This window comes from Ammospiza nelsoni, chromosome 2 (assembly GCF_027579445.1).
Source record: "Ammospiza nelsoni isolate bAmmNel1 chromosome 2, bAmmNel1.pri, whole genome shotgun sequence".
In the NCBI taxonomy this organism is placed as follows: domain Eukaryota; kingdom Metazoa; phylum Chordata; class Aves; order Passeriformes; family Passerellidae; genus Ammospiza; species Ammospiza nelsoni.
Window position 1 is genome coordinate 83,041,200 of NC_080634.1, and position 23,816 is coordinate 83,065,015.

Consider the following 23,816-nt stretch of genomic DNA (forward strand, 5'->3'; position numbering starts at 1 on the left):
TCTATAGTGAATTAATAGTGTAACTTTTAAAAATGAGTGAATTGTGCAAAATCCAAATGAACATTCATAGCAGTCTTCTGTTCATATTTCCTGTTTAGTTATTTGCGCAATGAAAAATCATGGGAATTTTTTACCACATTTGTTTCTGAGGTGAGTAATATAGTAGTGTTGTAGCATGTGCTTTGCTAGACATGAGAACAAGCTAAAATATTTCAAAATTACAGACACCCTTTTTTCCTCTAATTCATTGAATGTTCATTTCCCCTGCCAAACAATGAGCCTGTGAAGACTCTTTTGCTACATCACAATCCCAAAGTATTCCTGGCTCACTTAATGCATTATGAGATTGATTTATAATCTATTTAAATTGGTTCCTGTGCATGTAGCTGTGTATCATCACACCTGATTTTGTTTATATTGCTTCTGTAAACAAAGCAGTTCTTACAAAGTTCTAGTCCTGTTGATGCCTCTGGACTTTGAAATTATTTATATCAACTAGAGTAATTTCAGATGTTAAATGTGTATAATTCCCATTTTTATATGCTACACATGTGTGATTTCTTTCTGGATATCTAGAAAATTATTTAAATATGCTCTTCCTGAAAAAAAATCCCTGTTTGGAAAGGAGCTCTACCATGTCAGGTTATGTTGCATTATTTTCTCCAAAGCTCTAATGTCCAGTTCTAGAAGATCCATGATTAGCATTCTAATAATAGAAGGAATGTATAAGATCTGTTTCACTGTGGCTTTGTTATGATATTTAGTCCTGAGGTAAAAAATGCTTAGGATTGATCATGAATGAGACTGTCTTGCCCTGAAATTATTTGATAAACAAAATCATTGTGGCAATATTTCTTGATGAGATAAATCACCAAAGCATCCCATCTTTGATAACACAGTCCAGCTGTGGTCTATACATAAGAGGCTCTGAATTGCTAATGTTTTGCATCTTGTACACATATCATAGAATTACAGAGTATCTTGAATTGGAAGGGACCCATAAAGATCATCAAAAGCCCCACTCTTGTCCCTGCACAGGACAGCCCCAGGAGTCACACCGTGTGACTGAGAGCATTGTGCAAAATCTTCTTCAACTCTGTCAGCCTGGTGCTGTGACCATTCCCCTGGGGAGCCTCTTCCAGTACTCAATAACCTTGGAGTGAAGAACCTTGGTTCCTGATATCCAACCATTCCCTGAGTCCTGTCACTGGTCACGAGAGAGAAGAGATCAGTGTCTGCTCGTCCTCCTCCCCTCACGGGGAAGTTGCAGTGAGATCTGCCCTCAGTCCCCTCTTCTCCAGGCTGAACAGACCAAGTGACCTCAGCCACTCCTCACAGGGCCTCCCCTCCAGGCCCTTCATTCTCTATGGTCATTGTCTTCCTTTCAATGCTCTTTAATAGTTTAATATCTTTGTTACATTGGAGTGCCCAAAACTTCGAAGAATACTAAAAATATTTTTGTATGTGGCAGAAGAGAGAAAAAAATGGCATAGATTGTTTGCAGTACAAAGGCGTGAAGGTTAATTGTTAATAGATATGAAATATTTGAGGTCCACAGATGGTAGTTACTCTCAAAGTGCAAAATATTTTATGTAGAGGACTAATATTCAATCTGATTACATGTGTATTCATCAGCATCATGATTTGATAATCAAATACTTCTTGAACTGGAAAGATTTGCAGTGCATTTATTAATATAATACAACCTACTGAGCTTGTAAGTTGTATACAAACACTCATGAATTATTCAAAGTTTTTAATAAAATTGCTAGGCAACACAGATGCTTAGTGTAAACTCTAAAAAACCATGGATAGCATTGTAAACAATAAATACTGCTGTCTAGATATCCAGGAACAATAAAAGTAAGAGGTTTTGCTAGTGTTTTCATCTCAGTAAGGCTACTTGCTGTCACAAGAACAGGCTTAGTCTGATAACTTAATGAAAACACAGGCAAGGACCCCAGAAAAAGCTGGTGGCACTTCTGCACTGTGAACTCACAAGTGCTAATCTGCATTAAAGAATAAAGAATAAAGAAGGTAATTTCCTTGACCTAAGCCTGGATTCCTCTTACCGGGCTTCAAATGCCTGGAAGTTAGGAGCCTAATCATATGTGGAAGGAAGGAGTCTGGTCTGGAGAAATGAAATTCTCCCTATTGGCAATAGAGGAAATTCTAATATATAGGAGTACATGACCACACACTCTTCATAGAAATAACCAACAGAAGGGATTCCTGTCTTTTTTTTTTCCAGTATATATTTCAGTTCTGAACCTCTTCACTCATTTAACATTGCAGGCTGTTAATTGCCCATTTCACCTATCAGTTTAAAAAGTCATCCTGATAAAGAAAGCAACCCAAATTTTAGATGGCTGCTTTGTATCACCTACCATAACTTACAATAGGATTTATGTTGCATGAAATTCTATTCAAAGCTCCTCTAGCTCTGTTGAAAGAAGCATGTTTGAAAAAACTTTTAACTTCTTTTACACTTCTTCATACAAAGAACAATTGTTGGGCAGTACCATTTTTCTTATTTTAATGAACTCATTATTCACTGTTGAAAGAAATTCCCCAATTTTTTAACATTACAGTATGAATGTTATGCTTCTTTCTCTCTGCCAAAATAAATAATAAATGAAATGCCAAATTTAGACTAAATTTTCAACATCATGCAGCAGAGGATCCTTGAAACATTTCTACCAACTTACAGATTTTAAAAGTCTTCATGACAAATACAACAACAAATGAATTCTTGCAATAGAGAGTAATCTGAAATATTCATTAATGTGAACAAAAGTGCATATATTTTTTTTAATATATATATAATATTTTATCTTGAAATACCTTCATTCAGGAAGCCATTTCTCTCGCATGCGTTTCCTCAGAAAAAGAATATAAAGATGTACTAGCCATAAACAAGTAAATTGTGAGATATCATATGGATACCCAGTACAGTCAACATACAAGGCATCATTCAATGTGGGTGATTCTTGTAATAGGAAAACATCAAAATGATGCTCTAGGAGTCACTGAACAGCCTTCTTTAAAGTTTTATTTGATTTTTTTCTCCCACAAAGTTTCTAGATGTTCTGAAATGCAGTTCATATCTTCACTGGACATATTTCAAAAGGAGGAGTTTCAAGAATGGATTTCTATTTGTTTCTCTTATAAGAGTGTACGTACCTTTGATTTCTGGGGAGGGCTCAAGGGAATAGTATTAAGGTGAGAAATGAAGAACAACCACCCTCACTACTCGTACTTAAAGGACAAAAGAACATTTCCACTATTAGCAATAAATTTAACATTCTCTAGAGGCAGCAGGGAATTCCAGAAAAGCATAGCTGTTGAGCTCTGAATCTCTCAGAATGTAGTTATTTTTTCTCATAGCTGTCAGGAGACACCTACAATTCATGTTGCATTAATATTACATGACCCAAAAGCAGTCCAACAGTGCAAATAACACCTTCACTGACAATAATTCACCAAAAGTTTCAAACGAATGTATATGTCTTAGGACATCTATACGTATAAAACCTGAGATCAATGTTCCAGCTATCCTTACCAAAGACCAGATCTCATTTGCACTGATTTTTGTTACTATAGGATATGTTTATAATGGAAAACAGAAGTGGAAACTGCACAGTGATATCATGTCAGAATTAAGCTGGATGTACAATGATATGTGAGAGCTGAAAAGTGGACAGGAGTCTCTTGCTTCCCCACTGCAGATGGACTTGTAGGCTATTATTACATTCTGCTTACCATTACTTATGGCTTTCTCCTTCCAATTTTGTATATTGGTCTTCTAAATTTCCCATAAAATCATAGAATTATAGCACTAGAGTCATTGAAATATAGAATGCTAAAGGGTTGGAATGGAACATTATCTAGGCCCAACCCCTCTTCTACAGAAAGGAGCACCTCCCCCTAGTTCAAGGCCTTATCCAGCCTGCCTTTGAACGCTGCCAGGGTTGAGGCATTCACAACCTCCCTTGGCAACTTATTCCAGTATCTCACCATCCTCACAGCTAAAAATTTCCCCTGTCCTAAATCCTTTAGGATCCCTAAATGTTTTAGGAAGAGTAGAAAAGGTGAGAAACAAGAAGGGAAACTGAGGGAGATAAGATGGGAAAACTGCTTGAATTTATTCTGCGAAGTAGAATTCTAACTTCTCTTTGCGTGTATATGCCACACCTCTGCAGTGGAGAAAACAGGATTCTCACTAATCTGGGAACTGCAAAGGTCCATAGATGGAATGCAGCACATCATATACCCCAAATCAGAGTTCGTGCAGATATTAAGGAGCTTTCTACATCCTAAAGTATAAATAGGTTTTTGGGGTTTTTTAATTCTTATATTGCTCAATTGCTATTTGGAGTTTTAAGTATAAACCCATTTTTTAATGTTCACATTTTCAGCTATTCATTTAAATATTTTTTCAATGAACACAAAATTCTATGCCATAAAGACATTATGTTATACTGTGTTTCAAGATCTACCTGCAGTGTTTTTAATACATTGGATATGCAGACATTACTTTTTTCCCTACAGGATGCAAAGATCTCATAATCTTTGATTTTTCTTCTGGCATTGAGGAAGGCTACTTGAGGAATACATTACTAGTTTAAAATTGAAGTCTCGGTCCTGTTGATAGAAAATTAATTTAAACAATGACCAACTCAGTTTAGAGTTGCTGATATTTAGAAATGGATAGAAAACATTTTCCAGAATTGAATATTTTTTTCTAATTCCTATTACTGAATTACTTAATTATAATTACTTTTGACACTGCAGAAATTCTCATTGCTAACTGTGAAACTTAAGAAAACTCCTGGAGGTAACTCTGGAGCAGAAAGTCTTGGTCAGAGCTAGGACACTTAATCAAAGGCTCAGTTCTCTTCCTTTTCTACTTCTGTAAATCAAAAGTGGCTGCACTGATTCACATGGATTTCCATTAACATAAAGTAATTTTAATCCTATAATGTCATCATAAGAATAAGGCATTTTTTCTTTCCCCCATGTGGAACAGCATTAACAAGGAGGAGGGAAAAAGAAAATCTAAAAATTTTAATTGCAAGGGTAATACTTCCTAGTAACAAGTCCAATTTATTACTAAGAAAAAGCCAATCTTAAAACAAACTTGAAGTTCTGAGCCTGCATTGCCTTGTATAAACTACTTATTCAGAACACACATTTAAAATTTAATCTAGCAGGCATTGTTAGGAACAAAACCTACCTGTACTCTACCTGGTTTTGAAAACATCTGAGTGCTGTCTTTTCCCACACTGAAGCTGCAAATCGCCTTGATGTTCCCTGTTTTAACATTCCTTTTACAAGATTTTAAAGTAGGTCACAGAGGCAAAGATTTAAAGAAGGCTTAAATGGAGTTTGTGAATTCCTTTAGGGATCCCAAAATCTTAGGATATGTAAACAACAAAAAACATCATTTAATCTCCTCCCCTCTGTGAATTGGTGAACTCAGTCCTTTACATGACAAAGGTTTATCATAGCATAGAGGTTTAGCATCCTATTATCATCTAGTTATTATGATCCATTTTTATTTTTGTTCGCTGCCTCACATTTTCACTTCCATTCTGTAAAAGGAAGGCTACTATTTCAGGAGAATTGCATGTTCCTCTTTTTATCAATTCACAGGAATGCTTAATAACCCTGATGTGACGGTGGTCACAGGGGTCTTATGTTGAAGCAAGAGATAAGAATGTTGACTCCATGTTCAGAAGGTTTGATTTATTATTTTATGATATACATTACATTAAAACTATACTAAAAAGAATAGAAGGAAAAGTTCCATGTCAGAAGGCTAGCTAAGTTAAGAATAGAAAGGACAAGAATAACAAAGGTAGCTGCCTCAGACTGTCTGCCCGAGCCAGCTCTGCTGTGATTGGCCATTAATTGCAAACAAGTAGATGAGGCCAATCACAGATGCACCTGTTGCATTCCACAGTGGCAGATAACCATTGTTTACATTTTGTTCTTGAAGCTTCTCAGCTTCTCAGGAAGAAAAAAATCTCAAGAAAAGGATTTTCTCAAAAATATGCCTGCGACACCCTGTCTCTAAGAATACCAAGGGCTGTATATCACACTCAGTCCCTTTCCATCTCATTCATAATACAACAGGCAGACTGGGAGGTTTGGGTTTGCACTTAATGGTTTCTTTCTGCTGCTCCTTACTTCTTATTTATTTTTCGCTACTGCTTCTTGCTCCTTAATATATTCCCCTATTCTGGGCAATAGCAGGTGAACTGTTACCCTCCTGGTGGTTTCCCTATCCCAGCAAGGGTCCTCTGCAGGCTGTGGTCCCTTAACGGTGTCCCTGCCTTGGTGTGCATTACCCATGGCAACATTTGCCTTGGCAGTGTCTCGTCCATTGTTGAGAGTCTCTTTTCAAGGTCTCTCTCAGCCATACCTCCTGTGCCTCACACTCACTGCTCTTTCTCAATATGTGTGAGTATAGGCACTCCTCTGCCTGGTTGAATTTCTGATCCAAGATCTTTTTTGGCCTGTTTCACAGCTTCATGGAGCTGTCTGGGACTGGCATAGGGCTGTTCACTGCTTTCTTCCACACAGCTCACCCTGCTACCAAAAGTCTGCAATTTATGCCCAATATAAGGCAAAGAATAATTATAGCGATGTACTACTCACTCAGCCCTGGAATGGAATATGATACCTTCCCACATAGGCTCGGAGAATTAGTGAAAGAATATGAATGGTGACAAAATGTTTTGAATTTGGTCTCTGTTGAGACCTTGAGGTTGTGAACAGACAGGCCATTCATGAAATAAACAGATTGCATTTGTTTGCAGTTTGCAGAACTTGATGGGCTTAGAAAATGTGGGTTATGTCTACTAAACAAAGTCACTTTGCACCTTTCATTACAGATTCAAGTAATCTCTTTGAAAATCAGTTACACCTCCAGCCTATACTTGCACCTCAGAAAGGGATTTGTGCCTATTCAAGCTTTTGAAACTACAGTCATAAATGCTTTTGCACTCAGATGACACTTTTTTTCAGTGACAAATTCCTGCCAAATTAAATATTTCTGTGCTTTATAGGGAGATGGGTGTTCAGAGTCAATTCCTAATCTGATCATTTCCAGGTTCTCAGTTCAATATGATTTATCTGCCCGAAGGAAGCGTTATGGCTGTTATCAGCCACCACTAATGAAGGCATGAAAATGACACAGTACGTACTTCTGCTGGCCAGTCATGCAGTCTAAACAGAACCATATAAACCACTGCTGCAGTTCTGGTACTCCTTGTGCCGTGTTGAAATGAAAAGTCGCTAACAGATATGAGTGTGCAGATTTAGTATAAAAGAATGTCTGTAAGCCAGCTGGCCTAATGTTTGTGCACTGTAAGGAGGTCAAAGGCCTTGTATGGTCTTAATAAATAGAATCAACTGACTTCATATGTATTTTGGCACTAATATGTGGCCTATGGCATCATTTCCTGAGGTTTAGTAGAATATTAATAAAAAAGGCTATTCCAGATTAGGTCCAAATCAGTGCTATGGTGGAGAACAGTTTTTCTCTTTGCTAATCAGAAATAAATAAATAAATGGAATAAAGCACAGCTGCTTATGGCATTACTTTGAAATACCCACACAAATACAAATCCCCAAGTTAAGTTGTAGCTTGCTTCATTTTATTTATTTCTCATTAGTTTGCTTTAAATCACTGACTTCTCTGGGAATGAAAAGAAGGGAAAAAAAAAAAAAAAAGTCCTACCCAGGCCAGAGAGATGAAGAAAGCACATGCCAACAATAAATCCAGGTTTAGCCTTTGGCTCTGAAGCACCCTGAATTCATTACATTTGTTTGTGCAGCCACTGTTAATCTGTTGTGACAACAAATTAAAGTCTGATTTAAATTAAAGCAAATCACAAAATAATTATAAGCTTCTTGTCTCTCATACCACTTCTCAGCTCTTCATCCATTATTGGTCCAGGTTAGAGATTCAGCACCTGCCATTTGATGTTTCAGAAAATTTATCTATCATGCTTTACTTTTTCTTTCAACAAGGTACCCCATTTTTTCATGGAATCCTATGGGGTACTTACACATTAAGCACTATTTGACCTGCTTCCCTTCAAAGACCCTCACTTTAGATCACAGAAGAAAATAAAACCTCTTGATTTCTTCTTTAGGAGTCTTAAGTGCTTGTCCAACACCTTCATTAGCTATTTTTCTGAAAATTTTTATGAAAGCTGCTCTGAAATACATAATTTCAAACATTTTTTTTCCCAATGTAATGAACTCTATTTCAGTAATGATCTGTGTTATGCCTTAGTGTGCAGCACCCAATCCCACAGATGCATTCTTCACTTATGAGAGGATATCATCCTGTTCTGCTTATTATTTTATTTAACTTTTTCTCGTTGATAAATGGCAACGCCAACTTTGTGTTTAAATATGGAAACACAAGTATGGAAATGAGTTTGAGAAAAGTAGTACACAAGAATTCTACATCCAGGACTCTAAGTGTAATTGATTAATCAGCAGTGTGTGCACTTCCTCCCTATCTGAAATACACAAGTTATCTGTGTTTAAACTAGATGTTCAAGACTTACTTTGAAAAGTGGAAGAATAATTTGTTTTCAAAGCCTTTTTCACCAGGATGGATTTTATAGATTGAGTGCATATGTGCATTTGTTTACTTATTTTGTGTGCATTTTTGATGGCCGAGTAAGAAAATGAGGTAGCATTGAAAAATTCTTTTTAACTTTTCATCAGCTAAGCTAAGGCAAAATCTTGCATTTAGTGTCTCTTCTTAGTAGTAGTTGTTGCTTTTGTTGCTTTTGTTTTTCCAGTACATAAATAAATAAAGAAATAATTTTGAATTAAATGAGTAGGTGTTAACTTCTTAAACTTGATTGCCTGATGCCTTTTTAGATACCTTAATGCATCCTGTTTTCCTTCCAGCTGTGAATGAATTCTAACATGTTTTTAAAAACATTTAAAAGTGAGAAGGTATGCTGCTAGTGGTAAAAAGATTAATTTTTAATTTTCTGTGTATGTATGGTGAGCTGGTATTGTTAACACGTATGCCAGCTTTAGAAGAATGTATCTTTCAAAAAGTTGTTTCTATGATTTTGCTATTTTAAGGTGTGACTTATTCTGATGTGCAATTGAAGCTAGTAGAAATTTAAATCTATTAAAAATAATAGGAAACTGCAATAATCTTATGAATTATGCTTTTCAAATAACTAAAACTTCTAGAAACAGATGCAACATACTCTTTCTTTAATTCCCCAGATTATCACCAGCCTTGAGGTCACAGATAATTATATCTTCAGCACCCCTGCTAAACCATTGGAATTACAGTAAGGATTTATAAAGGGAGCTCTTCTAAGTCTTAGGCTTTGGTGTGCAATTGAAAATATGAAAATGAGAACACAAGGAGTTTTTATTACTGACTTGATTCCCTGACTCTGTAAATATGAAATACTATGTAAGTTACTTAACACAAACACCTTTTCATGTAGAATTTATATAAATTCTTGATTTCATTTTTTCATCTTTTTCAAAGCATGGAAAATTTCACATAATTCTTAAAATATATCTGTAGCTAAGTATTTTCAGTAAAATAGACAGAATTTGAGCCACCTTGGTACTAGTTTCTTACGTGGTACATTTCTTGAATTTACCAATTTTTTTGAGAAAAGCAGGTTTAGGGATATGGGCTAATAAACAATAGGGTGAAAAAGTGTCTCTCATTTCTCAAAATTAATTAACAAATTGACTCATTGGTACATACAAGGACAAAAAAATTGCTTCATAATAACTTGTGTATTTGCCCAAGAAAAAAAATACACTGAAAAGAAGTAAATATTGAATTTTTATTCATGTGCAATAAGAAAATTGAGGACTAGCAAGAATGTGCTCACACACATGCATTTCAAATGTTTGAGTGAGCCTTTCCATGCTCTGAAAATATGAACTGTGAAACTCTGGTTTCTAAGTTCCTAACTAAATAAATGATTTTCATTCTATTGCATTTTCAACTATGCTTTGACTTTGTCTAGCCACTTTATCCAGCAATATTACTGGAGCAGATAAAACAGGTTGTTGCAGAAAACTGAAGAAGTTAAAAAACTGTCCTGATTATAAATATTTTTGTAACCTTCCCATAGTTTCTCCTGTGTTTCCACTTGATGTATGGTCTTAAATATCTTCATATCTCACAATAATATATTAATTTTCAGGAAAGAAAATTAATAGAGATGTTTTCTGGGTTAACTGATTTGAAGTCCAGCTCAGTGGAAATGGAATTTTCTTCCAAAAACTATAATGGAATGTTGTGAATTCCATATTTCCCATACGCACCAGGAATTACCACAGTGACATCAGCAGTTTATGATCCTAGCCATATTTAACGTTAAAGTCAATTCCTTAGTGACTGTCTCATGGATTAAGATAAATGATAATGGATTGTATTATGGGGAAGAGAAACATATGAAGCACTATTTTAATTGACAGTTTTAACCACAATATAACTCTGTTTAGAGACAGATTATGTTGTTGTGAGTAGAGAAAAATAATTCAGAAGATAAAGAAAAAACTTATTTCTTGGTCTTGGACATATTGATTTATGTGTATGCTTCCAATGGTGAAGGTATATGGGCTGTGAGGTGTTCCTAGTATCTAAAAAAAGCAATATTTATTTTGCATGCTCATCTTGATATTTTAATTTTCCTAAAGAGTTCAAAATATGCTTAACCAATAAAATTAATTAAATTGCTTTTTAGTGCTTTGATACACTCTTTTCAGAGCTCACAAAATAGTACTAGCAATTTTGTCTATTTACCTAAGTGCTATTCACTTGAAGTAATGGCAAGTGAATGGCAAGTTCTACCCGAATGACTACATCTGTGGGTAAGGGAAGTGTTAAGATGTCATTTATCTCAACTTTTTTAAAGCCTTTGATATGGTACCCCACAACACCCTTCTCTCTAAAGAGAAGAGAGATGGATTTAATGGGTGGACTGTTAGATAAGGAATTGGTTGGATGGTTGCGTCCAGAGGGTAGTGGTCAATGGCTCAGAGTCCCAGTGGGGATCGGTGAGAAGTGGTGATGTTCAAGGGTCTGTGCTGGGACCCATGTTATTTAATATCTTCATTAAATACACAGACAAAAGGAAAGAGAGCACCCTTAGCAAATTTGCAAGTGACACCAAGCTGAGTGGTGCTGTTGACACACCTAAAATGTGGAATGTCATTCGGAGAGAACTGGAAAACCTCAAGAAATAGGCCCACAGGAATCTTATTAAGGAAAAGATGAAATACAACAAATACCTGGGCTAGGATATCTCCCATATTAATACAGGCTGGGGAATGGAGGGATTGAGAGCAACCCTGCCAAGGACGACTTGGGGATGCAAGGGGTCGAGAGTCTGGACAGCACACTCTTGTAGCCCAGAAAGCCAACAGTATCCAGGTGGGTCTGTCCCTCTACTCAGTCTGCTGACCCTCCACCTGCACTGCTGCAGCCAGCTGTGGAGTCTCCAGCACAGGAAGGACATCAGCCTGCTGCAGCAAGTTCAGAGAAGGACACCAGGCTGATCAGAGGAACGGGATTCTTCTCCTGTAAGGAAAGGCTGAGAATTTGTTTGGCCTGGAAACAAGAAATCTTGGGGTTGACCTAACTGCAGCTTTATGGTTTCTGAAGGTAGTCGGCAAGAAAGATGGAGAAAGACTAATATTAGATGGAATGACCTTAAGCAAGGTGATACAACAAGGTTTAGATGAGATATTAGAAAAAATTTTGTGGGTTTTTTGTTTGTTTTTTATTCTTTGAAGGTGGTGAGACACTGAAAAGAGTTGTCCAGAACAGTTTCTGAATGCCCCATTCCTGGAGTCTTCAGGACCAGAATGGATGGCGTTCTGAATCCCCTGGTTTAGTGAAGGGTGTCCCTGCCCACAGATGGGGGCTTAAGGTCCCTTTCAACCCAAATCACTCCATGATCCCATGATTTTATGATGTCCTTTATTTGCATTTACTGGTGTTCCATACATGGCTGAAATTACAGACTCTAAAAAGCATTTTATATGGGCAGAATACTTAATTCCCATGGTAGAAATACTTCTGTGCATTTTATGGGTAGTTTGGCAAGTTGGTTTTACACTTCAATACATTTGATAATTTCAGTTCTACCTTGAATATTAACTTGTTTTTGCATTCCTGGAAAGTGAAAGAGTTCCCTTGCAAGTCAAAAAGAAGCAGCATGCTACAGGAAAAAACATTGATCTGGCAAAGCATCTTCTTTGGAGTATAAAATTGGTTTCAGAATTCACATACACAGTTTAGGTGAATTGCAGTTTTTCCCTTTTTACCATAAAAGAGTACTCTAAAGTTGATTAAGATTTTCTTCCAATGACAGCACAGCCAGCAAAAAAGAGATTTTTGGTATTCCTAAAATATAACCAATACACCAAGAATAGGATAACTGAGATTCATGAGCTAATAAAAACTATAAGACAAATAATTGCAAAACTGATTAATTCAGTCTTGTGTGCACTAAATTAGCAAAGCTAATAAGAAATAATGTTTTTACAACATTAGAAGTTAATTAAAAAGTGACATTTTTCAATAAACTCAACATTTGTCTCCCAAAGTTAATAAAATCATACCGACAGCTATGTTTAAAAAAATGAAACCCACCATCTATTATATTATCTGGGCGACAAAAAAAAAATCCTCCAAAATTATTTTTCTTCTTCACTTAGCTTATTGATGAAAACATCCTCGAGAAAGAGTTTGGGGTGTTGTTTGGTTTTAGAGGATTTTTCAGCTGATATATGCCAGTCATGCAAATTTCAGGTAAGAAAATTGTTTTGCCAACAATGATGGCTCCAACAGTATTAATCACTTACATAATACATCTAGTGATGGAGAACTGAGATAATTTTGGACTTCTTTACATTTTCTGAAATTTCATCGCTTCTTGACAGCCTCTACAGTTCATGAAAACCTAAAAGGGAAGTTTAGTCAACACTAACAGTGATTAGGGAACTTCCCCAAACTAACTGATACAAAAACATTAAATGCATTCCATAATTCAGGGCAGAGATACTAGGGGAACTGACATTTTTCCTTTTCTTTGGTATTCAGAATGGATTTCTGTCTTGAGGACAATCATCCTTTAAAGGACAGATTACTAACAGGTGGAAGTACATATTTTCACTTCGTTTAAGTAAGGCAGTGATGTTTGCCACTACTTGTATGAGAATTATGTAACTAAAATGTTTATCTCCATATGTGCTGTCCAAGAGCAGTGCTATTAGTCCTTTGCTCTCACTTTCAGATCAGTGCACTAAATCAGAAGTCTATATGGTATCACCAGGAAATTATTAGTAGCTATAGATCTTAATAATTTTTTTGTTGTTTTTGTGTTTTGTTTGGTTTTTTGGGGTTTGTTTGTTTTTTTTTGATTGTTTTTTTTGTGCAGAGTTAGGTGATAGAAATGGGAAGCATTTTATGTGTGATTCTTTTTTTCCTCTTTGCTTATTATTTTTTTCCTGGCATGAAGGGACAAATCAGGATTCTTTTGTTCATCTGAAAGTGACTGATTTGCAGGTGTTAAGTTTACATATTTTACTGGCATCTCAACTCTTATAAATTTTCGATATTCATAACTAACTATGTTCATTTCCTGAAAGGAGAAAATAAATGAATATCCAAATCCAGTATAATTATGCATATTTAATAGAATAAACTGACTAGCACAACTGACTTTTTAAATAAAAACATTGCATTCCCCTAGAGAAGTTACTGCTCCTAGTTAATGGATTTGCTGATTTGACTCAAGATCAAATCAATTAAATCATATCAGTTTTTTGACTGGTTTTGGATTTCAGATTTGGGTGGTTTTTGTTTTAGTTTAGTTTGGGTTTGCTTTGTGCTTTTTTCCTCATTCATAAAAAAGAGCAGTGAATTACTTCTTATTGAGATAAACTGCCACAATCATGCAAGAGGTTCTGCAAGAAATGTATTGGCACAAATGGCATACAAAATTTTAATGTTTAGTATTTAAAAAGAGATATAAAACCCAACATAATAAAATTAGAAAGCAGAAATTTCATCCATTCTTTTAGACTTTTACTGAATATTTGTCTTTGAAGATGCTGTTGGGTCAGCAGTGGAACATGCAGGAACTCAACACATTCCAAGACTGAAATATTGGTTTATTTAAGTGGCTGAATATAGACTGATGAATTTTAGTCCCATTTCTTGCTTGGTAGTTATTCTTAATGTGTCTGATTTTGGCTAACTCTGCTTCTGAAGGAAGAAAACAAAGGGAAATTAGTGGTGAAGCCTTGGCAGTCATCTTTGTAAAGCTCAAAATGCAGCAGTGACAGCACTTGCCCTGGTGCTTTCTGCAGGGGGAGGATGCTGGGCCAGATCTCGTTCACAGACTCTTGCCTGGTCCTGAACTGGACAGTGCAAACCCTCTGCCAACAAACTTACTATTAAAAAAACAGATCCAAAGCATGGTTGCTTCCTGGGATGACAGGATTTGCCCTTTCTTTTGGAAATGTTTTGGACATTATTGTGGAAATTTAGTTACCAATTTCTTTCTACTGATTTAAACCAGCAAGAGAGTGTGGCTTGAAGTATGTAACAAGGCATAGGTCACTCTTTTGATCCTGAGAATTTAAGTGGGAATAGTGCTTTTAAAATCAAATTTTCTCTGGCAACTTTAATCAATCACTTTAAAGTGCTTTTATTTATAAGCTACATTTTATTTTCCTCCTGTAGCAAATGAAAAAGAAAAAATCTGTTGGAGGCTGAAGAAGTTTGTGAGCCAGCCCTTTCTTATTCAGAACTTTATTCCAAGTTATTTATAATATCTCCCTGTCTCCTTCTAACATTAAGAAGAAGCTGTGTCATAACATTCTTGCTTCTTGCTTTTTATCTCTTCAGGTACCCTTCTAGCTGTGCTTATTCTCTGATCAGGAGGACACTGTCTTTCCACTTACTTTTAGCCAAATCAGAGACCTGTAACATGGGGGAAAAAAAAGTGTACTAATGAAAACATAACTGAAATGAGTTTACCTTGAGCTCAACTGGAGGCATACTGAAATTGTCTCAGCAACAAGAGTATTTTAAGTATTTTGTAACATTCTGAGAGCATAGTCAGATACAATATTACACATGCATGTGAGCAATATCATCCTCACTGAAGCAAAGAAAGAAGAATATAATTACGTTGTGGTTTGCGCTCAGTTTAAAAGTAAGGTCCACACAGCTGCTTACAACCTCACCCCTGGTGGGACTGGGAAAAAAATTTGAAGAGTAAAGAGAAGTGCACTCATGGGTTGAGGTAAAAACACTTCAATAATGTAAATAAAATTATTTATAAAAATAATAATAGTAACAATATTCAGGGCAACCAAAAAAAGGAAGAGAAAACAGAAGGGAAAAACCTGATGCAAATAAAAAACAATGGCTCATCCCAAACAACTGATGCCCAGCCTGCTCCTGAACAGCAGCCTATTGTCCAGGTTTCCTTCATCTTTCTATTCTAATCATGATACCACATGGTATGAAATATCCTTTTGGTCCATTGGAGTCAGCTGTCCTGGCTCTGGTGAGATGGGGTCAGAGGCAGAAAAGGGATCGGCTCTTCAAGAAGTGTTCATCAGTAATAAAAATATCCCAGTGTTATCAGAATTACTCTCATCCTAAATCCAAAACAGACAACTATAGCAGTTGCTAGAAGAAAATTAACTCTATCCCAGCTGAAACCAAAATAAGCTGGATATAAGAGGCATCCAAGAAACAAAAAATGCCAGAGCAAGGCCTAGATAAACACAACAGACTGTAAGCAGGCAAGACATTCTCCCAAATGCACAGGACAAGAAGAAATTAGCAGTAGGAGGCGCAGAGGAAATACTCCAACTCCACATTTCTTTCTGCAGAAAGGCCAAGGAAGATAGATAAGATGTCTTCTGTTTCAATCTTTCTTGCCAATAAGCTCTTAAGTTTCATCACTTCAGCCTTGGTGCCTCAGGACAACTAGGAGTCTACTACATCATTGCTAAGTATTAGCTCTGTGGTATTGCATACTCAAAAGCAATTTGGAATATGACTGTTAAACATGAGCACCTTTGTATACTTGGTGATGGTTAATATTGTGAAAGAATTGGCCACAGCTTGAAGTGAGTTTTTAACGACTTATTTTAATAAAGTCCCTCTTCGAAGATTAAGTTTGGCCCAATTTTTCTCTTAATTAACCTATATTCAGTCTGGGATAAGCAAGGCATATGAAGTGAGTTAAACTCTGTAACTCCAGTGTGTTTAGTAGAGTGTCTTGAAGTTCATGGAATCATGGTGTCTATTGCTGAAACTTTTTGCATGCTGCAAAGGAAGAACCATCCTCCTTGGCTTCATTAATGTCTCATTGTTTTTAAAGTAAGTGATATGCTTTTTAATCACTAATGTCACATTAGCAAGCTTTTAGCTCTGGAAGCCATAAAACAGATAATACACTATTGGGGGAATGATTTATGAGACAGCTCAGCCTGACTGAATGCAAAAGATGAGAAGGAAGTCAAGGGAGATTTCAACAATTGAAAAAAACAGTAAAAATGAGAAAGCTGAGGATAATGACTGTAGAAGAGGAATGCTGACATCTGGGGACAGAGAAAACAGAAATTATTTCAGAAAACATGGAAACAGAAACACTCATGTTTTAAAATGGAGGAGGAATGTGTCATCTTGTAAATTGTTCCTTTCTTTTAAAACAAAAAGCAGGCCTGTGTGATTTCTCAGGCTAAATGTTTTACTCTGCTCATCCCTCTTTTGATGAAAGGCACCCTTATCACCCTCACAGAGATAACTACCTGGATTTAGGAGTTGATAGTTAATAAAATAAAATTTAATCTGCAATTTGATTGCATTTCTTATTTCAGTTCTGGAGGAAGTGACATTACAGCTGGAGTTGCTTGAGTGAAAACACTAGAGAAAGCAACTGAGGGGGTAAAGGTCACTAAATCTCCTCTCTAAATCAAGTAATAGACTGTGTTCTGGTCCTAGTTGAAGGGTTCTGAAGTTTTAAATGTCATTGACAAGATATATTAAACTATCCTGATTGTACAATTCCATGTGCTGAAAGGGCCATAAGAGTGATCTAGTTCTAAGCCCTCTGCCATGGGCAGTGACAAATTCCTCAGGACCAGGCTGCTGAAAGCCCCATCGAACCTAGCCCCGTGTATTGTCCAATAAATTCACCTGGCTTTGCATTACAAAGAAAGGCAGCTCATCTTTACATAGACACAGACTCCACTGTATATCTGCTGAACAGATATATAGATGTCCTCAAGGCCCCACTGGGACAAATGTGTCAAGGACAGTCATGGATGTCTTTGGCAATTCTCTGGTGCCAAAATAGTAAGCTGTGTAATTTCCCTAAGAAAGATCTTTGTCATATGAATTCTAAAAGGACAGATAGATGCATGCCAGTTGGTGACGATAACTGCCTAAGAAACAAGAATGGCAGGCATAAAACAAGATCTGCTGAAACCCTTGGGCCATGCCAATACCATTCAGTGTCTAGTGATTTTCCGTCTGTAAATTAAGATATTTGCAATAGTGATTCCTTCCTTGTGAAGTGTCTTCTGCCCTTCAAATTTCTTCTTATGTCTTCCTAGCCGTTGCGTATTTTGAAACTCAGATGCCTCCTAAAACAAAGGTAGACAGAAAACTACAAAAGGCTCAGTTCATCATACTTGAAATAATTGAAAACCTCTAAAGATGGAAGAGTTGGTATGGAGAAGGTCCTCTGGGCCTGGCTAAAATTTGGCCTGGCTGAATGAGAGCAGCTGTAGCAGTAGCCAAAAGGAGCCTGTGCAAGGTTCCACGTGGAAGATGAGAGACTGGGACAGGCTCTTCAAAGAGGGTACTAGAGGACTGTTCAGTGCTCACTGACAAGAAAAGGAAAATACAGTTAGCATACTAGAAGAAATAACCACAATTAAGTTCAAAAGTAGTGTTAGTTTAAAACCCAAAGTTCATGCCTGCCAAAGCACAGAGTTAATGCAACTGGTGAGAGATGAACAAAGGTCAGCATATAAAATCAACTGTCTTGAGTGAGCTGAAACTTGAGAACAGATTCATTTCAACATATCTTGCTCTCTGCTGCAACATTGCATGTTTTTATTATTATAAATTTGTCCAGTATGTATAGTTTACTCTGAACATTCTCCAAAAAACCTTGAAGTATTGGAGGCAGGATGATTATTTTTGATGTTGAAAATAATCTGTTAAAAAAAAAGAAAACATAATTTGTTATTCAACTAGATAGAGGAGTGTTTTATGCTTTTTGTGAGTAGATTAAATTCAGTAATTCTTTAGACAGCTAACAATAATATATTTACAATCATGTCTTTCACTCTACATGATGGCTATACAGAGAAAATATTCTTCATTAGCCACATATAAAAGCATTGCAAGTATCTAAAGTTTTGACTAGAACACTAAATGAAATTATTTAGCATTTTGGACAAGACAATGTCATATTATATGTATTCATTTATTCCAAACAACGTTAAAATTATTAATACTTTACTACTGGTCACTCCTTGGATGTTTATTTTTGTATTAAAAAATATTCCAAATTACTTTAATTAAACAGAGAAAGTAATTGAGTGAAGAAAAGATTAGGATTATCTCTCAAAGCATGCGTTATTTCTAATGAGACTGACACCATTATTAGTATTACTTTCTCAAGTCAGAATACTATTATTTCTCAGTTGAGCCTCCTGGTAGGAAATCAACTATATCTGTTACAATCTCAGATAATGTACCCTATTTTCCAAATCAACTTACAAGAAGTAATTAAAAAGGCAAATGGTTCAATAGGAAAGTTGTAGAATTTAGGTATTTCTATTTCTTCTGTGTCATGCTTCATTCCAAAATGAGATTGGAAGAGATTATATTTTGTAACATGTCTTTGTTGTCATGGGCATGCACAAACTAGAACACAAAACTAGAATTAGAACACTTTATTGGTCCTCTACAGTTACTTCTTTCAGATTACTTATATGTTTTAATATACTTGCTGAAATTTTGGATAACAGGCTCATTCCTGAAGAGGAAGGGAGAGAGATATGTATAATTTTTCACTTATGAGGGTCCATTCAAACAAACTGAACAAACTGAATGCAAATTTATTTTGATTTTTGAATGTACTTAAGAGTATAATTTTACTGAGATTAGTTAACTCATCCATATAGGTTAGCTATATAGAAATCTGAGTGAAGAACCAGCCAATTAAAAAATACTTTTCTGGCTGTGGCTAAACAACTGTACTTGTAGATAACTTCTCCTTAGAGGGATTAGAAGTCAGAAAATCATAATGGTGAATGCCCTTGTGAAAATGAATCCAATGTGACATTCTCAGTAAAGTGAAACCCTAAGAAGGATGTAAAAACCTCTCTTTTTTTTTTGACAACTGAAACTATCAGGTATGTTGCAGCTCATAGAAGAGCATGTGTTTGAGATAGTCATATACTTATGTTTCTTAAAACATTTTATGTCCATATGAATAATATAGTTTCTCTTTAGATATAAATTTTTCACAACCAAAGTCTCACCAAATATCACATCACATCTCCCTTGCCTCTTCAAGCTATATTCCTTTACATGTTCTGGCAGATGTCATATCCAAAGTCAATGAAAAATTTATTAAAGCAGTACTTCATTTTCTAGTCCTTAAATATTTTTGTGTAGCTAGATAAAGAGTCAAGTACTACCTGATATTTCCAATATCAGAACTGCTGAAAATATAATTATTTAATGAATCTTTAAAATTAGAAAATTAATTATGTCTAAAAAAGGAGCGCCACCAAAAAAAAATGAATACAAATGTAAACAATAAGAACCTTAGACTGCAATTATAAAATATATAAAATATTATATCACAGGAAAAAAAATTAATATTCCACTTTGTAAAAATTAATTGTTAGATTCAGCATTTGGTTCAGTTTAGCTATATACACTATTTTAAGCAAAATTTTCCAGGGTAATTCAGACTGCATGTGTTAGTCCGACTACAATGAACATTGATCTTCTACAGCTTTCCACTAGTTGCAGCTCTGTGGTTTTTCCTTCCTATCTGTTGGGGGGAAAATGGATTTCAGATGATATAAAATAAGAAGGAGAGCAAGGAGAACATCAACCTGGATTAATAAAAATTGAATATAACCTGATAGTTCCAAATACAATATGTCATGTAGAAATTAGTGGACTGACAAATAACTGTCAAACTGTAATCTTTTATATTGTCATAAAGTGATGGTATCAGAAGAGTCATGGCAGGGTGATTAATACTGATTATAAGGTAATGAAAAGGCAGATTTGGTACTTCAGAGAAAGTTGTCTCAGAAAACAGAGGAAATATTACTTCTGGTTCATGAAACATTTCTTCTGTAATTTTACATGGTTTTGAGTCACATATTCAGAAAGCTTAAAGGCGAGTATTACTGCAAAAAGAAATTAAAAAGTGGACAGAAAAAGAGCATAGTTTGACAACCCTAAGTAGAAGAATGACCAAAGTAGTAAGGAACTGCTATATAATAAAAACTGGTAGTTTGGAACATATAGAAATGGACTAACGGTGAATAAATTTAGGCTAGATATTTCCAGCTGTTGGAATCATGAATGTCTGACACAGATTTTCAGTGGTAACAGAGGAGTCAACTCCCCTATATTGATTTAAGATGGATTGTGATTGTTATATCTAAAGGAATGTATAGTAAAAAAATTGATGGGAGCATTTGGATTTAATAAGCCAGGAGTTTTCTTCAAACCATAGCTACCGAGCCTGATGTATGACCTAAATTTAGAGAAGCCTAGTTTCTTGAAACTGTCTTCTGATGTCATCTTTACTGCCAAACCTCCTCAGTTGCTTCTGCAGCAATGAAGTAGGTTATTTCACCTGCAAATGAGATTCAGAATTCCCAAAAAATTGTCACTACTTGAAATGCTTATGAAGGACTTCACTGAATAAAAAATAGCATGGTTTCAGCATTAAAATTCAGAATCAAGTGACACTTCACACTTTATTCTGTTAATTTTAACAGTTATGCTGTTATCTTTAAATGCATAGAACAGAGAGAATGTTACATATTCTACAGAAATAAGTATGAGACATCTTAATCAGGTGTAGTAGTCTGTGATAATCTATTCCTAATTTATTTTTGTTAACATCATACATTGCTGTAATTAATGCTGTCGTGGATTATCCACGTACACTCCTCACGACAAAACTTACTGATACAGCCATCATTCTTCTAAAATCTACTCATTGTGAATATGTTAAAACAACATTCCATTAGCAGATTTGCCAAATAAAATAAAGTCAGCCAGAGAGTTTGCAGATTTCTCAGCTCTTAAAATATCTAATCAGGAGAACTGCACTCATGCATTTTGGCACTAGAGTTATAAATTATGCATAATACAGCATAGCATTAAAGCATTAACATAATTTAACAATACCAATCTATCAGTTCCTTAGTGAGAGCATTAAAAATTGTTGTATCTGAGCATCTTGACTTGATTCACCTAGTTTATACATGTAAGATTTCTAGTAGTAAAAATGGATAAAAACTTTAAAAGCATTAGATCCTTACTGATATGCCCTTCAGCTTTTTTTTAAGTGTAACTTTTACATGCAAGCCTTCCTTTATTGACTTTTTTTTGGCCAACTGTCATGCTTTAACCTACAAAACCATACAGTTAGCTAAGACTAGCTGGTTTAAACAGTAAAACAAATCTCTGAATCACATCCAGTTCCATTTTGATTGTTTTCAAAGTATTAATATACATATAACAGTCATTTTTTAAGGATACTTAAACCAGTTTAGGTAACATCCAGCAGAAAAAAATAGATAAAATTTTTCCAAATGTGTGATGACTGTCACACTAGCACAATTCCTAATGGTTCTGAAATCTTAGCTGAATGGTTTTCGACCTTAAATGTCTAGCCAAAAATATGGAAGATGGTGTGATTTTGTGGACATATTTTTTAGACTTGGAAATCCAGATCTTCGATTGATATAAGGATTTCTGAACGATCTCCTGATCTTCAATATTTTATTTTGTTTTGTTTTATACTATTGTCTTAGTCATGAATTGCAAACACACCACTAGAAAAGACTTTCCCATTACATGTGTATACATAGTAAACATGTACCATAACCCTGTTACTGGTCTCTCAGAGTCCATGACACAAGTCTAGATCATAGAGAGTGGAAATGCTGTATTTTTTTAAAAAACCCCACATTATTTTGCTTCTGTTTCAAGGGTATTTAAACAGGTTTTAATCAAAAAATTCCTGCTTCTGTGCCATTGTTTCTAATGAAACTGCTGTTTGGAATAGTGTTGATCTTTGTTATATGAAACATAGTATATAATGATGTAATGATGACAAAAAGTTCAAACTGTCAAAAATTCATTTTATCTGACTGTATATGGCTTATCTTTTTTTTTCTCATACCTGTCTGCAGTTATTTTTTTTAGATGATAGAGAAAACAGAAAGACTAAGTCTTCATAACAGCATTAGATTTTTTACTTTCCTTTGACACAGTCTACAAATACAAAAAAGAAATGTATCTATTTCTGCCCTATTTCCTCTAGAAGTAAGAAATCAAGAAAATCGTAAAAAGCATACATGCATCCTAGTTACTCACTATTAGTAATTCTGATTTTCTTAATCACCAGGGTTCATTTAGACACTGAGATTGGTTGTACACACAAAGAGCATGGATTTGAACTAAGCATCTTCTGTGCCATTATAAAATAACCTTGCACTGCCCGGTGACATCTCAATCACCCAAATCCTCTATGTCTATCTATGAAAATAGAGGGTTTTTTTTTACTGGAATGTACATAAATATCATGATTATGTAGCATAAAAATAAAGGTACTCTTCATGGAAGATTCTTTGGGGCAAACAAGTCCAATTTGTGTCATTGCTCTACAGTACTTCAGCATTTTTCATTCAAGACTGACTTTGTATGCAAGACTGACAGGACAAAGTTGAAGAGAATGGCCTCATCAGCATGCTAGGGTCATACTCATTATTTCTTTTCCAAAAGTTCATGAGTTTTGTAAGCTCAGCTGTACCATGGACTAGGTTTTGCAGAAGTGGTGACTACAAGCCTAAGTTATAACTCAGCAGATGAGTATGAATTTGTTCAGGCAGAAGAGGGCACTGAAAACAATTCTAATTTGTTGAACAAGTAGTGTAATTTGCTGTATTACAAAATGTAGTCAGGAGTAGCAACACCAGCATTTCAGGCTGCTCATTAAAAAAAAAAAAAAAAAGAAAAAATACTCATATTTATTAAAAAAGATACCATACCCTTTAGAAAACTAAATTCAAGGGAGAGGTAGAATTTTAAAAACACTATTCTTTTGGAGTTCTTGTGTCATCTATTACATATGTCTTTCATGCAATGGGTGGTCTCTTTTATGGATCAAATATGGAGATGTTCCTACAGATGAAAGTGAGAGATAAACACCTACACATGCGTATAGAACCCAGCTTCTAATAGCTGTACAATGCAGGGGAAATAAATCCTTGATACTGCACTTACTGAAGAAAGCTAAGATTGTTACATTTAAATCAGTCCACACAGGTGAAACATAATGAAGGCTATCTTCATTGCCCAAGAAATTCAGGTTCATAATCCATGTTTTTTTGAATTTAAATTTTTCAAAAGAGACTCCCAATACAGCATTCCACACCATTAAACATGAGACTGTTGTGAATTTTGACTTTAGGAGAAAATA